Raw genomic sequence first — 5,060 nt, 5'->3', positions numbered from 1 at the left:
GTTCTGTGAGGCTCTGAATGGTTTGGTCACGATTTCAAGATTCTCCAGATATCAGGCTGAGAGATGAGCCTTAACACAGGTTCTCTGACCTCAGAACCCACATCTATAAACAAACAAGCAGCAAAACCCTACTATGAATCTCTTACCAAAGCCAGCTCAGCCTCAGGCTGGGCCTGTCTGACCTCCCAGCAGGAGCCACCCATGCTGTTTACACCCTGTAATTTCTTTCTTCTTTTTTTCTGCAACTTTTAGAAAACTGACCATTTTAATTATTTTAAAACAACACATCAAATTTCCCTTACATCTACAATTTAGTTACATCCCGACATTCTAGGGCCAAATAGTCCTCTGCCCAGAAGCAGGGGATTACAATGAGATGCCAGAGACTCACAACGTTGCAGTAGTAGTCACAAGTCTTCCACTCAAACATACTCCAAAGCCTTTCTTTTTGGCATGTTGAAGTATTTTATAGGAAGTTTTTCAGAATAATTTCATCCCAGACACGAGGATTCTTCAATGATATACAGCTCCATAAAAATTTGTTTCCATATAAATGATAAAAATAAAATAAAGTGTTTGTAGATGGGGAGGGGAGGAGGGGGTGAAGGGAGGGCAGGGGTAAGGGGAAAAATGAGAATCAAGACTTGTCATGCAGAGGTACAAGATCCCAACAATGAATGTAACTGTACTGTATCCCTAAATTGTACCAATAAACTCAATTAAAGCTGAAAAAAATGAATAAATGATAAAAATAAAAGGTAACTTTTACTTTTGTGGATTTTTTTTTCCCATTTTTCTTTCTGGTACTTGGGATTGAACCCAGGGTCTTATTCATACTAGGCACACACTGTACCTTTGAGCTATATCCCCAGTCCTCATTTTATTTCCTTTTGATAGTGCAAAGAAGTAAAACTATTAGATTCCCTTAGGAATACTTGAGGAAAAGGAGAGGAAAGAAAATATTTGGGTTGCTCTGGGTGTTGGTTTTTGCTTGTCTCTCTAAGGGTGTGTCTTCAAAAGAGTTAAATCAGATGCCACTACAATGATTAATATTGATGTTTTTTAGGTGATAAGAAAGAAAGAAAATATCCAGTAGTTATAAAAATGGTCAAAAGATTTTTTACTACAGGTCAGTTTTTGCCTTTCACCCAAACAAGGCACAAAATGAATATATAATTGGGATAGTAACTCTGTTGGATATGCCAACAGATTCATCTGCTTGTCCTTCTACAGGTTTAAGGGAAAGAAACACCAGGTTTTCTCAGTAATGGTGTAGAAGTAATCAGCTGTGCTCATGGCAGCTTATCCTTTGAATACACGTAAGGAAGCATGTGTGTCATTTTCCAACTGCCCATATCTGAACACATTCAGCTATCATGGAAACTACAAAGGAAGGAAAATTGTATTTAATTCCAACATTCATGTATTTTAAAGCACCTTTCCTTCCATAGAGCTCCTATCCAGAGTGGTGAGAGTGTGCTAGGGCTGCTGTGCTTTCCAGCATGAGCTCCCATCTGCTGAGGATCCTGGGAAGGATAGCAAATTGGCTTTGGAGCCCCCATGAAAGAAGGGGTGGTTCCATTGGATGGAACAGGTATGGCCAAAACCTGGGGGTAGGGCACGCAACCTTCAGGGGCGGTGGCAGAGCAAGGTTCACCAGTGCTGGAGGACCACTTTGGGGCAGGTTGAGGTGGCTGGCAGAAGTGTCTTCTTTTGCTGCAGGTGGAAGATGAACAGCTTTTGGCTGTCCAGGAACAGGCCTTAACTTGAACCCAGAATCTGTGGTCTCATCCTTCTCTTTTCCTTTCCTAGCTTCCTGGGATCTTCTCCATTTCACATTGTGTCTGCGGCCATTGACAATCAACTTATTAAAGGACTTCTCAGCAGCACTTCCATAGACCATCTTGTGGCAAAATGGATGAAAGCAGACTGCTGCCTCTGTATAACAGTTATCATCCAGATCCTCCAACTGGTAGAAATGATTTCTGAGATCTGTCTCAGTAATGGTATCACCCAGACCATCAGCATATTGTGTGGTGACAGTCTTATCCTCCGGTCTAGATGAGGTATTGTTGAAGCCCACTTTGGAAGCTTATCTGCTCCAGGGTCATTAAATCTGTAATACTGGTCTTTAATATTCTGATCAGCAAGGAGGTAATCTGGATCTGTAGGCTTCTCACACCTGTATGGGCACTCCCCTCCTCTCTTATGCTCTCCTTTCACCCAGAAGGAGCAAATATGGCACTACTTCTTTTGCAGTAGGGTGTAGTCCAGGCCGGCTTACCCAGCATTTCGTTGGTGGGCTTTCCCTAGTTCACCAACTGGCCGTGTTCCATCAGAGTTAGAAATTTACCTCTCCATATTCTGTGTGTAGCACCTTTTGTTGACATCTAATTTTGGCATGTTGTATTTAGAAGGCAGTCCTGCACCACAGACCTGGAAGGGCAGGCGATACTGTAGGCCTAAGAGGCAGGTCTGATGTAGACATTCTTCAATTCCCTGTAGGGTTGGCACACTTCAGTCTTCTGGAAGTGCATGTGGACCCCAGGACACCAGTGAAACCCTGTGAATGGCCTGGCACAGATTTTACCACTCACTCTTTCTCATGCTTCTCTTTGGTCATTCAGATATATAGATTTTTCTCCAAGAAAAGTCTTCCATAGATTGCAGAAGTCCACATCCTCCCAGTTCCACCTTTTGTAGGTACTGGAACCCTCTGGTTGCCATTTGAGAATGTACAAGGGAAGCAGTAGCTTTCTAGTTGGGAGAGAGGACTGCCAGATCCTGTCCCCGGGTCAGGCCTTGCTGATATTGCCTGCTTTTGGAACTTCTTCAGCTAATATTGGGGTCCTGGCTTGCTACCCTTTGACATTTCCTTGGGCTTTGTGTCTAAGTCTGTAGAGGTTTCCATCCATAGTTGGCTGGCTGTAAGACAGGGTGGCAGGGCAGCCAAGAAGCCAGCAAGCAGCAAGCAGCAGCAGCAGCAGCAGCAGTAGCAGCAGCAGAAAGCCTACCCCTCCTTTTTATCCCATCCAGCATTTTCCATACTGCCATCCACACCCAGAGTGGGGGACCCTTAATCCCAGCATCACACGCTTAATGCCAGTATCACACCTTTAATCCAGTTCAGCTACCCTAATCCAGCCATCTTCAAATCCTCTCATCTATGACTGCATGAGGCCATGGGGAGACATAATGGCCACCTACAAAGTCAAGGGTAGAAAAGAGCTGTCTGTGCACTGGAATTCCAAAGAATACAGTTAAAGGTCAAAGGCCCAGAGCTCACTGTAGTTCACACTGCATTTTCTGCTGAGCCTCAGGAAAATGGGACATGCCCAAGGAAGAGGAGGATAGTGGTGACATCCCTGGGTACCCAAGCTCAGCTTAACCATCCTAGTAACTTGTGAGCTGGTTCCATTTACAGTCCCATCTACCAGTGAGGATAACAGAGGCACAGACAGCTCCTTAAGTGGCCAGGAATCTTAAGGGAGTCTGACATTTGGACTCAGGCAATCACAAGCCAGAGTCAAGGTATTTATCCCTAGGACCACACTGCCTTTGTCATGGGTCTCTGGTCATCCAGCCACCGTGCTTGTCTTCATCCCATGTCTAGCTAAGTCCACAAAGCTTTTTCTCCACTGGCGCTCAACCCATTGTCTGAGGCCAAACCCTGCCAGGCTGCCTCACACCTACTCATTCCCTCTTCTCCACACCCAGTGCCTCACCAATGGTTTCATTCTCTCACTCACAGACCTGGAATGTGAAGGCAACCATACAAGACCTCACCCTCAGGGAGCTTACTGTCTGGTGAGCAAACACAAGTGAGCAGACAGTTGAGATGTGCCAAGCCCATGAGAAAGAAAGGCACTAGGTTACTTGTAGAAGTGGGATGGGAGTGAAGGTCTGGATAACCTGAGGAAGTCAGGTAAGCCTTCCTGGAGAATCAAACAGGATAGAGTTTGGAGCAAAAGTCAAGAGGACAATCTCTAGAGATAGGTCCTACTTTGCGTTATGGTTTGGATGTTAAATATCCCTCAACGGCCCTGTATGGAAGACTAGTCATCAGCCTGTGGCATTCTAGAAGGCCATGGCACATCTATGAAATAGGGCCTAGTAGAGGTATTTCCTTGAGAGAACTATTAGGCCCCAAGCCCTTTCTTTTTCATTGCTTTCTGGCTTCCATGAGGTAAAGAGACCTCCCTTGCCACGTGTTGTTGCCATGATGTTCTGTGCTGGCACAGGCCCAACGGGACATAGCCAACTAACCACTGAACTGAAACCTCTGAAACTATGAGAAAAAATAGACCTTTCCTCTCCTTAAGCTGATTATCTTAGATGTTTTGCCTGGCTAACATATGCTCTGAATCCATCACAACTTTTTCTTCTATTATTCATCGACTCTCTCCTAAAACACATAGTTGTTAAGGACCTATTACGTGCCAGACAGTCATGGGCACTGGAGAGTCTGTAGTGAACATAGTTACTGGTCTTTTAACTCACTGAATATATATACTCCAAAATCTAAAAGATGAATACCAGACACTATACAGATAAATAAATGAGAATATGACACTAAATGCCCATTTGATTTACATAATCTGAGCTATATTTGTTCATCAGTGTAAAAGAAAAGTAACAATGTAAACAAAGCACTCAGTTCCACCTTCTATTCTATAAAATGGGCCCACATCCAGAAACTGAGATCCTGAGCAACTCACCATGCTGAATGAAATTCTGATGTTAATATATTTTCTCATAAAGCATCATCCTGAAATAAGAGCCAAAGGAAACAGTGATATGTTCCAACTTGGAGGAAAAAGGGTTCTGTCAAATTTATTGAGTGATGGTAAGTGGTTTTTCAATATGGCACCTCCCTGAGGAGGTTTCAAGGATTATATTAATTGCATGTGATTTCCATGGTTCATGTGGATTTGATAAATACTTGGACTCCCTTGTGTGTAATGCTATCCACTAACTCAATCTGTGACATTTACTAACTCAATACCATTGTTGTAAAGTCCCTACTATGTACCTATTCTACTCTCTAAAATGAGAAAGAT

At 43.5% G+C, this 5,060-nt stretch overlaps 1 pseudogene; it reads right to left on the bottom strand.

The window, feature by feature from the left end:
* Window positions 1-1,406: 1,406 nt before the first annotated feature.
* On the bottom strand, window positions 1,407-4,221 carry LOC104861123 (annotated as a pseudogene).
* Between the last annotated feature and the right edge of the window lie 839 nt (window positions 4,222-5,060).

Source organism: Fukomys damarensis, unplaced genomic scaffold (genome assembly GCF_012274545.1).
Source record: "Fukomys damarensis isolate Sample0158 unplaced genomic scaffold, DMR_v1.0_HiC HiC_scaffold_5, whole genome shotgun sequence".
NCBI classification, from domain to species: Eukaryota; Metazoa; Chordata; class Mammalia; order Rodentia; family Bathyergidae; genus Fukomys; species Fukomys damarensis.
The sequence above is the reverse complement of the archived record's forward strand: the minus strand, read 5'-3'. Positions and strand labels throughout refer to the sequence as shown.